Here is a 13,382-nt window from a genome sequence, read left to right on the forward strand (position 1 = left end):
ATCCAAAACACTGACAACACCAAATGCTAGTGAGGGTGTAGAGCAGAAAGGACAATCATTCTTCGTTGGTAAAAATGTGAAATGTTATAGTAACTTTAGAAGAGAATTTGGCAGTTCCTTATAAAACTAAACACACTCTGATCATATAGGGTGGTACCTTGGCATTTATCTCAAGGAGTTAAAAAATTATTTCCACTTAAGATCCTGGACATTGATGTTTATAGCAGTTTTATTAATAATTAGCAAAACTTACAAGCTATCAAGATGTCCTTCAATAAGTGAATGAATAATCAAACTGTTGTACAATGGGTCAATAAGGAAAATATTATTCAGCACTAAAAATAAATGAGCTATCAAGCAATTAAAAGACATGGAGGAACCTTACATGCATGTAACTTAGTGAAGGAAGCCAATCTGAAAAGGCTTCATACTGTATGATTCCAAAGATATGACATTATGGAAGAGTCAAAACTGCGGTAAAAACATCAGTGGGTACCAGGAGGTGAGGGGGAAGAAGGAATAAATAGAGTACAAAGAAAGTTTACAGCAGTTAAAATACTCTGATTAAAACATAATGGCAAATATATGTCATATACCTTTGTGCAAACCCATGGAATGTGTACAACATCAAAAGCAAATCCTAATGTAAAAATTATAATAATGATAATAATATTGACTGAGTTAGCATGTTGCCATATAAATGTATAGATATGTGTTTGTAGAAAATATGTTTACCTTCCTTTCCAAATAAGACAAATAAAAATGTGTTTGGTAATAGGTTAACACTAGAATAAATTAACAATAATATCGCCTGTGTAATTCTGAGGCATTGAGAGTGACTATTGGTTTTATTATATCTTCCCTGATTTGAACACGCACGCACGTGCGCTCTCTCTCTCTCTCTCTCTCTCTCTCTCTCTCTGTCTCTCAGAATTTGAAGGCAAACTGAAACAAAGTGGAGTTACATGTTCCCCACCTTAAATACTAACAGTGATCTAGGATCCCAAAAGAAGGAGAGTTAAGTATTCCACAGTTTCTTTTTAAAACTCGAAATACTTTAATGCTGCTTTTAAAAAAATGCAATTGTGTTTGGTTCCTGTCTTCCTTTGTTTTGTGTTGCTATGAAAGAATACCTGAGTCTGGATAATTTACAAATGAAAGAGGTTTATTTAACTCACAGTTCTGCAGGCTGAGAAGGTCAAGGGCACGACCCTGGATTCTGGCAAGAGCTTTCATGCTGCATCACTGGATGGGAAACAAGGTCAAAAAGAAGCAGATATGTGAAGAGGGAGTAACTTGCAGGATGTCCTGGCTTTATGACAGCACACTATCACAGGGACTCATCCATTCCCAAGATAATCCAGTTTCGCAACAGGGAGAACTCATTCACTAGCAAAAAAACCGCATCAAGTCATTCATGAGGGATCAGTCTCCCATACTAAAAATCTCCCACTGGGCCTCACTAACTCACATCATCACGTTGGGGACTAAATTTCAACAGGAGTTTTGGAGGGAACAAACAAACCATATCCCGTAGCACTTTCCTCATAGTCTTACAGTTTATTTGTTGCCTCAGAGGGGGAGTTTGACTGGAGGAACAAAAAGTAAATAAAATCAAAGTATGGTGCGGTGGGGACCGAGGAGAGAGAAACAGTTCACCAAATATTTGTTTTGAAGATTTTCCTCAAGTTTTTCCTACTTGACTTCTCTTAACGTGTAATTAAAAAAAACTATCATGAAAACACACATTTTCTTTTTTATTGCCACATTTTCTTAATTCTAATACGTACATTTGTTCAAATGTTTACGTTTCTGAAAGAAGAATGAATTAGGTCAATAAGTATGTATAATACAGTCTTTATTTCTTGAATATTTGCTACTATAGCAATGTCTTCCATCTTTCTTAAAAATAAAAAAATAACAATTTGGATAATAATCTTTCAATTGATGTAGATGAGGAAATGATAGAATATGTAAATAGTATTTATAATCACATAATAAAGTATCAGCATTAATTGGCAATGCTGATGACATACATATGAAGTAAAGTCCCCAAGTGGAATTGCAGCACTTTCCAAACCACAGCAGGCTAAAGATGCCGTCTTCTCTGAAATTGTAATATACTCACAGAACATGGGGTTACTCAACACTTTAATTTTGCAAAGTACCCTGTCTGAGCTCTATTAACAAAAGCAAGCTATTTCCGATATTTGCTATGTAATTTAATCTTTTTTAAAAAACAGTTTATATGCCACATTTAGTTAAAATCAGCCTTATATTTACTTAAAAATTAATACAAAACTTTCAGTTTATATTTTAGTATATGGTGGAATACCAGGGTCAAAAACAATTTTATGCCAGGGAGGAATTGGTTTTTTGATTAAGTGGCTGGCTGAATTTTGAATACCAATACAATTTCTATTAATTACATTGTTATTTTTATTGTCATTAAATATCACACATTTAAAATTAAAAAGAAATACTCTTCAGCTAATAACGTAACTTGAGGTTCACATTGCTATTATACTATGTTTAATTTATATTACTATACTATGTTTTATTTATGCACTACATTTTTTCTCTTAAGTAGACTAATTTAATATTACTCAATTTCTATGTATACTCTGAAATTTTTTATACTCAATTGTTTTTACATTGTTTCCAATAAAATCAAATGGGTATAAGATATTAAATTTGGTCTTACTGTGTTCAGATTACTTAGCTTTCTTGCCCCACGGGATACTGCATATGATTGGCATGAAGGTTGTGTGTGTTTCCTTGCCATCGAAAGAGAGTCCTTGCTGCCTGCACTGAGCAGAAGCAGGTGATCTCCAGGACAACACACTTTGTACTGGTTCCCTAGGGATGCTGTGACAAAGTGCCATAAACTTAGTGGCTTAAGCAACAGAAATGTATTATTTCAGTCCTGGAGGCTAGACACCTGAGGTCAAGATATTGGCAGGGCCATCCTCTGTTTGAACGTACTAGGAAATAATCTGTTCCAGTTCTTTCTCCTTTCTTTTCTTGATATGCTGAGAGTCTGGCATTCTTTGGCTTTTAAACACACTACCCTGATTTCTGCTTTGTGTTCATGTGGCATTCTCTCTATAAACTTTGTATTTATAAGAATACAAGTCATGTGGGCTGAAGTCTCACCCTAATGGGCTTAACAATTACATGTGCAATGGCCCTATTTCCAAACAAGGTCACATTGAGTTACTTGGGATTTGAACATCAATTTTTGGATGATGCCACTCAGCCTAGAACACAATTCCAGAAAGTAGGCTGTGGCACTTTTTTATTTACTCTATAGATTCCAAGCCTTATTTTCTCCTGGCATTATTAGAAATTGTATATGTTTACAAAATTTTCAAGGCTCTAACCAATGGATAACAAAGGCTTGCCTTTTTTTCTGACACAAAGAATTAAGGAAAAATGAAACTTTAAAATAAGAATTCTTTTTAATTATATCAATCGCTTAATGTTCTTCTTAAGTCTATTTCTTGTGCCTATAGGTGGCAAGAGAAAGCAGTGGGAAGACCATGGTGTTAGGTACAAAACACATAATCGATGATGAAGGAGTTTGAAAATTACCTATAAATGAAAAATTACTCTCAATAGTTTTGTTGGGAAAAAAAAGTCATTGTCAAAATTCTTGTTATTGTTGTAATTTTCTAGATATCTCTGATTATCTGCTATTGCATGTCAGTCAACATTCCTTTCTGACAACATCTTAAGAAAGGTAAAATGTAATTGTATTCCGTACTGAAAAAAAATAAGAACAAATAAACCTGCAGTTAAAACATTTCTTCCCAAGTATTTTTTCCTTTTTCACAATTTAAACTTTTAAAAGTAGAGTTTATGGGTTTTTTTTTAAGTTTAAATAACATAGCATATTTTTAGTACTTATTTAATATTGTATAATATTTAAAATGAACTGCTATAGTAGCTCTTGAAAACTGTAGAGACAACAGTCTAGTTCTTTCATAGAGGATACTTTTATTTCTGGAGATATTTTGCCCTGAAACTCTTCAGTGGGGCACCTAAGAGACTACTGTTCATGTTATATAGATTGGAAAAGATCATGCTCAAGCATCTCTTTCATTACACAGCCCATTAATCAGGAAATTGCTGCCTAGTTCTAGTTCAAGGCTTTTGATGTTAGAACATTTGTGTGTGTGTGTGTGTGTGTGTGTGTGTGTGTGTGTGTGTTTGTACGTTTGGAAACTTCTGTTTTTCTTTTCTTTTCTTACAGTCTCTTCAAGTCTTGATGGCCTGAAGAAAATTACTTGTGTCTCTTTGGATGTAATTGTAAACAGAGGTGTGCTCTGAATTATTATGTTCGATAAACCCTGAAGTTTGGTCAGTGCCTGTGTGTATGAATCCTTATTTATCTTTGTCATATCCACCTGTCTTCTGAAGATGATGACCAGTGAGAGTAAAACCATTGAGCAACTAGCATATCACTTGACCAGCAGTTTGTGTCTTTTATGACATTAGTACTCAGTATACTAATAGTGGGAAAAATAATTGGTATTTCATTCCGCCAGGTCAATTCATTTCCTTTGTCCTGATGTAACAATATATTTTTACCTTGAACCACTGTTTTACTTTTTAAATCATTTGCTCACTTTCTTTCCCTCTTTCACGAATCATGAAAGGGTCTTAGGTGATAAGCCAAACGCTTTCATAATATCAAGGAGTACATACGGCTTGTGTGATAGAGAAAGTCATTGTTTTGTTTTATACGTATAAGACTGCTATGGGGAATATAAACAAGACACAAATCCTACCTCTTAGACATTTCAGGTAGACAGCAAATCTGCATATTAATTCTACAGCCTTGATTATTGCATCTAATTCCCTACATCAGTCCAATGCTAGATCATTAGCTTAATTTATTTGTCTACAATGATACACATAATTTCTATTCATAAAATACCTCTTCAAGAACTTTAATTGTATTTATTGTATTATTCCTTAGGTTGAAAAATGACTTAACTTACAAAATTATTGCATTAATTTCCTTTATGTTGGAAAGGCTAAATAAAACTCACACAATTGTACCTAATAAAATATATGTAATTCCATTTCACTTGGTCATGGTTTATGTAATAATATAATTTCCAAAATAGAAGGATAGTAAATGGATGTTATTCATGTAGTTTAAATTCTTCTGGTCATTCTCGGGATAACCTATGTTAGACTATTTAAAATGTTCTTTTATGCTTTAGAATAATATGTTTAAGAAAATTTCCTGTGGCTTCATTTTCTAACTTCTGTCATATTATTTGTCTTATCTGTGAAAGTTTTGGAAAGCATATAAAGTTCTTCTATGGTTCAAAATTCTTGTGGGCTAAATGTTAAGTATACTATAGCTACAAATTAAATTGAAAAACATTGATTCTTAACCTTAGTCCAAATATGATAGAGGGTCTAAATGGTAAGAAAAATATTAAATATTATGAATACTCACACTATATATATATGTACATATATATAAAATACTTGAATTCAAATATTATTCAAATAAATATTATGAACAAATGAATATGAATATTTAAATATGAATAAAGTTCATATTTATTCATGAAATTTAAATAAATGTTATGAACACACACACTATATATACATATATATATATAAACTTGAATACTCTGAATACTTCATTCTCCTCAAAATTCATATGTTAAAATCTTAACTCCAGACGTGATGGTATTTGGAGTCAAGACTTTTGAGGAAAAGATTAGGTCGTGGATATGGAGTCCTCATAAAGAGTCCCAAGGGAACTCATTTGTCTCTTCTGCCATGCGAGTTTACAGGGAGAAAAACCACCATCTATGCAGGAGGAAGCCCCTCACCAGACACCAAATCTGCCTGTGAGAACTGTGAGAAATACATTTCTGTAATATCTAAGCTGTCCAATATAAAATATTTTGTTGTGTGAGTCTGCATGGACTAATGCATGTATTAATATAAGCACACACATATAAAATATCTATTATGTATGAGATAAAATTATATGATCTATAATATATTTTATATATAATTATAATTGTAAGTATGCAATGCATAAGACGTATACATATATTTCATAAATTACAATTGCATTATAAATTAAAATTAAAATTATATGCAATATATTTTATAATTTTATTATATATTATATGATTAGATTATATTAAATAATTGTATGACAAAACTAGTTTTCCCATAGACTAGTTGATGTAATCAAGAGTTAAATTCCCATGGCATATTTGTAGTCACAAAAACATCTGTACACTCCTAAATAGATAACAAAACATGATTAATATTAAACATTAAAAAGTATGCAAGTTATGCATATATTTAAGAGACATAAATACAAATTAAGATCATGATCTATCCGTTTATTCCAGCTCAGGGTCACAGGTGGCCAGAGCCTATCTGAACAACTCAAGATGCAAGGCAGTAACCAGTGCAGGTCTGAGCTCCATTCCACGGCAGGTGCCCTCACACGTATACCCACACTCATTCATCCTACATTGTTATGGCACAATGCTCACACCCCATGAACCTGTTATGCACACCTTTGGGATGTGGGAGGAAACCAGAACACCCAGAGCAAAGCAACACAGATATGGGAAGAAAATGAAAACTCCCCACACACTTTAGCCCCAGCTGGGAATTCATTTCTTTTCTCTTCAGCATTTTAATGAGATGACCTTGAACAAAATGACATATTTGAAGATCTGCTGTATGTATTATGCATGTATGTCAGTGTGTTCAACTAGAAATAAAATTAAAACTTGGTGGCAAAAATCATAGCAATAACATCTGTGCATATTTGTCCAAGATATGGCTGCACCTCAGCAGTGTAGATTGGTACCATGTATCTGGGAGTCTTACTTCTGAGCTGTCAGGTACTGTCCAGACTTCTGAAGAGTAGTAATAAGACTGATGTCGAAAAGACCAAAATAAGCTAGATAATAAAGCCAACTGCCACTGCCTGAGTAAAGAGTGCTTCTGAAGAGCCACAGACAACAGGAGAATACATACAGAAAGGAGAAAGTTTCTGTCCCTCCTCCTGCCTCCTGTCCCTCCAAACTCTCTCCATTGTTCTGTTAGCATAACTTAAGGAGAAGCCAGCTGGAAAAGAAGAAAGGCAGTCTGCGAAGTTCCATCCCTGGCATCAAAAAGTAGGGTATAGATCATCAGGTTTAAAGTTGAAAGAAAATAGTTTAACAGCTGGCAGACTGATAATAAACCAAAAGCTTTATTGAGGCAGCAGCCACCGCTGCCTTCGCCACTGCCTTCTGTCTTTGTCCATGCACTTATTCTTGTCAAGCTTGTCAATATCCCCCTGGCAGTAAGCAAGAACAGTTTGCCTTAGTCCTTAGCCATCACCTCAGTGCCCATTCACCCATTTGCTGGCAGTGTCCTTGGCTAAGACAATTTCTCAATCTAGTGCAGACTATGGAGCATGAGGCAATTTTTGTAAGATATCAGTTTTTGCCAAATTAGTCATTGAAACTGATGACCTTTTTGTTAGAATTTTACCTACATGTATTTTTGAATGAAAAAAAAAATTGATGTAGCTGGACCATCAAAATAAAATAAAAATAAAAATAATTTTTTGGGAAAATGAGCAGGTTATAGGTCTAATTGATGTGAAATTATTTTATGAGGAAACAATATTGTCTAAAGTTGGCTAAGAAATAGACAAATTAATAAATGAGGGAGTTTATGGGTTTCAGAAATATAAGGAACATTTCAGTGTCATAATTCATAATGTGTGTATTTGTGTTTTTCATGAGGTTGTCCCTCTTATTAAAAAATTAAAATTATTTAAGAGTGGAATGAGAATGTTTTGTGTCAAATTTGGTATTCAACAGTTATTAACTACTTAGAGGAAATTCATTTAACTAGTCCAAAGCTGAGTTTACTCACATAAAAAAATGGGAACTGTAACAGTAACTCAGAAGTTTGAAGAATGTATATTTGTTTCCATATTTGGAGACATTTGAAACATTACATAACGTGGGTCAGACCTTACAACTGAGGGGCATGATTGCTTTAAAAAATATAAAACTGATTAAAGCTATATAGAGAATTTATAGTCAGGTAAATTAAAAGTCAACAGATTGGCCAGGCTTGTTACATTATTTAAAAAGCACCCAAGGCTTTTTTTTTTTTTCTTCCAAATCTCTGAGCTCTGCATCCTTCATCTTTCCATTATTTCTTACTTTAGCAAACGTTCCTTAACAGTCCTGAGCTCATATACATACTGACCATCGTGCAAAAAAAAAAAAAAAAAAAAAGTAGAGCTTTTTTTTCTGGCTGGATGTAGTGGCTCAGGCCTGTAATCCCAGCACTTTGGGAGACTGGCGAGAGCTGATCACGAGGTCAGGAGATCAAGACCATCCTGGCCAACATGGTGAAATCCTGTCTCTACTAGAAAACAAAAATTAGCTGGGCATAGTGGCGCATGCCTGTAGTCCCAGCTACTCGGGAGGGTGAGGCAGGAGAATTGGTTGGAACCCGGGAGATGGAGGTTGCAGTGAGCGGAGATTGACCATTGCACTCCACCCTGGTGACAGAGCGAGACTCTGTCTCAAAAAAGAAAAAGGAATAAAAGATTTTTTCTAAGAGAAACAAACAAAAGTCTTGTAATAGTCTCTGCTGGGGCCATACTAATTCAAATACACTATCCAGATCAAGCAGGCGTGAAGGGAATATCATAGTGGATTGGCTGAAATGCTCAGAGGAAGTATGTGTTTTTACTAGACTTTATCAAGATTCTCACTCTGAAGAGGGAACCACAATAATCATTGAAACTTTGTACATAACAGGGATTACAAAAGTGATCAACTAATGTGAAAACTTGCCCAAAGACCAGTCTTGAGTAGGAGATAAATACCAACCTATGTCATGTGAAAAATCATTATAACAGTAAAACCAAAGAATTATTGTTTTAACCAAGTTTATCTTTTTGCTGCTTATTTAAACAATATGTTGTACCAGGATAAAAAAGAATTATATTTATTCTGTTCTCATTATGTGTTAGTTGATGTGCTATGTTATCAATATAAATGCTGTGATCAAATCATAATAAGATGCAATCAAAGTAGCCTGCAATCCAAAAACTTGTTTTAAAGGTTAGGAAAAAACATAAGAAAATGAAGACAAGAAATCCATCTATAAGTAGAACTACCAGCTTAATGGATATATATACATTCAATTTCAGTGAATACAGAGAATCATGATCCTAATAAATTTACCCTGATACTATCTATATATATTACGTGTGTGCCAGTGTACGGCTTAGTCTTTAAAAATCTTTAGTATTCATAAGAAAGGAGAGACATGGAATTCCTGCAGGAGAGGCAGAGCCAAGGTTGAATGTTTCATGGGAAGACAAATATATGTTCATATTTTATTTTCAAACCTAGAGAAGAATATTGATTACATTCTTTTATTAATATATACAACTACTTATTCTGTATTTACAGGATTAGTGGAAATTACTTATTAACTCTAACTTTGATACGTTGTTTAACAGAAATGCTTAAAATGTCATATTTTAATGACGTACATGTACAATTATGTAACTGCTATAGTGTAACACATATTAGCAAGTTTAGAATAAGTTATCCTCATAATGAAACATGTATCCAATCTCATATTTTTTTTTTTTATTTTGTGCCACGCACTTCTACCTCCATGTTGTACAACATAACTTTCTTGGAATAGCTATGAAAGATATTTTGCTGATGTGAGTATCTGTAGATGTATCTATCTGATGATTCCACTTATTTTAAAATATATTAGCCTCTTTTTATTTCAAACTTTATAGTTTTGTTAAATTATAGATAATCATATAGTACACATACGTACATATATGTTCATACATAATTTTGGCATATGTGTATATGAAATGGTGAAGTTCAAAGGTGGATAAAATTGTCAAGGAACTGTATGTATATAAATATATATACATATAAACTGCAGATTAGTTTGAGAAATGGCTAAAGTTTAAACATTCTGATAATGAAAATAGCAATAACTAAAATGCTTGCTGAGGAGGCATTTAATGTCTACCTTTTTTATACTAAGACTACTATTATGATTTCATTATGTCACGTTTTCTGTAGTTGTAATATATGTTATAAATAAGAAAGGAATATACAAGACTCTTTAGGTTGAGACGTGCAGTAGACAGGTACATTCATTTATGAAGTATAGAGTGTATTAAGTCATTTATTATACAATAAAATTATAAGAACACAATTCTTCCATTAAGTTATGCATTCAAAGGGCTTATAAGTCACATGTTATCTACACTTTAATAGTCAATTTTTATGTATTAAGAGAGCAAAAACTAAAAAAAGAGTGAATACGATCTTAACTACTGAGGGCCGAAATCCACATAAAGTTGTAACAATTAAGATTCTCAAGTTCCCCTCCCTGTGTCTGTGTGTTCTCATTGTTCAACACACTGGGGTCAGTTGGGGGGAAATAGGGGAGGGACGATGGGGGGTGGGGAGCTGGGGAGAGATAGCAAGGGGAGAGATGCCAGATGTAGGTGATGGGGAGGAAGGCAGCAAATCACACTGCCACATGTGTACCTATGCAACAATCTTGCATGTTCTTCACATGTACCCCAAAATCTAAAATGCAATAAAATAAATAAATGGGGGAAAAAAAAGATTCTCAAGTTAATAGCAAAGACCTGTAACCAACCCAAATGTCCATTGACAATAGACTGGACAAGGAAAATATGGCACATATACACCATGGAATACTATGCAGCCATAAAAAATGATGAGTTCGTGTCCTTTGTAGGGATGTGGATAAACCTGGAAACCGTCATTCTCTCAGCACACTGACACAAGAACAGAAAATCAAACACCACATGTTCTCTCTCATAGGTGTTATTGAACAATGAGAACACATGGGCACAGGGAGGGGAGCATCACACACCGGGGTCTGTTGGGGGGGAACAGGGGAGGAGCAGCAGGGGGTAGGGAGGTTGGGGAGGGATAACATGGGGAGAAATGCCAGATATAGGTGACAGAGGGGATGGAAGCAGCAAACCACATTGCCATGTATGTACTTATACAATAATCCTGCACGTTCTGCACATATACCCCGGAACCTAAAGTGCAATTAAAAAAAAAAAAAGATTCTCAAGCTAAGGGAAAAGCAAAAAGGAAATCAGTTGCTTAACACACAGTTGCTCCTAGAGCAAATCATGGAACTATTTGCTGTTTGCAAATTATTTGCATGCAGTACTATAGAGGTAGTTACTAAAATCAGAATATTTTTCCAATACAATTTCCTTTCACCTTCACAAGGGTAGATGTACATGCAGCCTGTATTACATTGTTTAATAGCTGCCAAATGCTTTACTTACCTTTGTCATTTACCTCTTTGTGTTTTTCTTACTGGGCTTAGCCTACTATTGAAAAACTAGGGGAAATGTGGAAGAATATGGCAAACAGTAGATGTAGATCACATTCTGTTTCTCTGCACTATGGTTTTCTTCATTAAGTGATTTCAAAACATATATGAGTATATATGCCTTCTCTTAGAGGTCTCCTTTAGAAAACATAACATGAACCCCAGTTACCTGTGACATAATAATAGAGTCAATGCCATTAATTATTCCCTTCGAGGTCCACAGATGTAAAATTAGAGACACAGAAAACATTTATCTCCCAAAGCAATCAGACATATAATTAAGAAGTGGGCCACGCTGATGCATATAATAGGCCACAGCCGGAAGAAAAATGATAATATTAATGATCAGAACTGGAGATGTCATCCTTAGCACACTTATTTATTCATTCTCTCAAAACTGGTCAACATATCCTGGTTACCTTTTATGTACTAGGTTGTATATTGATATCTTAGAGAAACTAAGTGTCGAGTGAAAGGGAAAGCTATGTAGGAAGGCAAATTATCTTACAATGTAACGTAAGTAACAGTAGGTACATGAACAAAAAGCTAAGGACACAGAAGACAACAACTAGGAGAGAGAAAGACCTTCAAAAGAAGGGCTTTATAGGTGTTTTAATTAGCTGCATTATTTTAGTGTCCAATTAACTGGATTTTTACCGAACAATTTTTCAATCCACTAAATGTGTAAAGCAGATACTTTTGTCTACAATGGTAATAAGGCAAAAAATGAATAATCACTTGTGTCCTAGGTCCTCAATCTCTGCAAATGGCAGACTTCACCTTCTCTTAGCCTTTGTAAAGCAAACTAGTGGGGAGAATATGATTAATGGGAAAGGATCTGTGAATCCATGTACTACCATTGGTAATGGATCTGTGGTAATTTTCTACTATTTGCTAAGGAGGGTAGGTATAGAGGCATGCTGCTCCAAAACTACTCATTTTTTTTTTCCGTACAGTTCCACAGGTCCTGATGTCTTGTATTTGTGCTAAATGGAGTTGGTTTTGGGGGTCAGTCGGCTGGAACCTAGATTCCAACTTCGTAAAGTCAGCTTCACTGTTTTTTGCCATTGATACTATGATTATACTTGCAGATGGAGATTAAAGGCGTATTCCTAACAAATAAGCTCCAGCTGTGGTTGCAGTGTGTCCTGGACTGCTCCTTCTGGAAGGACTGGAGCAGGTAGTATGTGACGCAGGCCAGGATGACAACATAGTAGACATTCAGGAGGGACACAGTTACGATGGAGGCATAGATGTTGCCAGAGAACAAGGGCCAGGCCTTTTCCCAGTAGGTGATGACCCCTTCAGAGGTTTGCTGGCTTATGTTAATGATCTCCAAGAAAAACACAGTCAGGCTGCTTCAAAACAGGGAAGTATTAGAAATTCACCTTTATCATTCTTGTATCAGAGGTACAGGAAGGGACAGACATTGCTTACGCCCACAAAGCACCAGCCACGGAGAGCACCAAGCCAATCTTGCTAGACCACTTCTGTGTCTGCAGAGGTTTTCCCTCAGCCTTGTCCTCAGAGGCGTGCCTGGGCTCTTCCCCAATGAGGGCTTCAGGATGTCCTTGTTGGAAACCTTTCAGAGGCTGCAGCTTCTCCTTGGTGGCCATCTCCTCGCTTTCCCACATGGAGATGAGAAACTAAGGCTGAGAGACGTTTAGTGACTTAACCAAGGTTGCACAGCCAGAAAGTGGTGGTAGAAAAGTTTTTGACACATGCCTGAATAAGGATACAAAAAAAGAAGGGGTCTGTCTGTGTTTACATAAGTTTTTCCCTTTCCTAAGAAAACACACAAAACTAACGAGATATAGAAATTAGCATTAATAGCTACTTTGAATGATATTTTACCCAGGGTTTCACTTATTATTCATTTGTGGAAATTAATTTATTGTTACGCAGGTTACAGTGAAAATGTTAAAAAGAGATTATCTCTC

At 35.0% G+C, this 13,382-nt stretch overlaps 1 pseudogene; it reads right to left on the reverse strand.

Annotated features, from left to right (window-relative positions):
- Positions 1-12,493: 12,493 nt before the first annotated feature.
- LOC116550637 lies at positions 12,494-13,058 on the reverse strand (annotated as a pseudogene).
- Between the last annotated feature and the right edge of the window lie 324 nt (positions 13,059-13,382).

This window comes from Sapajus apella, unplaced genomic scaffold (genome assembly GCF_009761245.1).
Source record: "Sapajus apella isolate SASKATOON/1434 unplaced genomic scaffold, GSC_monkey_1.0 scaffold8, whole genome shotgun sequence".
NCBI lineage: Eukaryota > Metazoa > Chordata > Mammalia > Primates > Cebidae > Sapajus > Sapajus apella.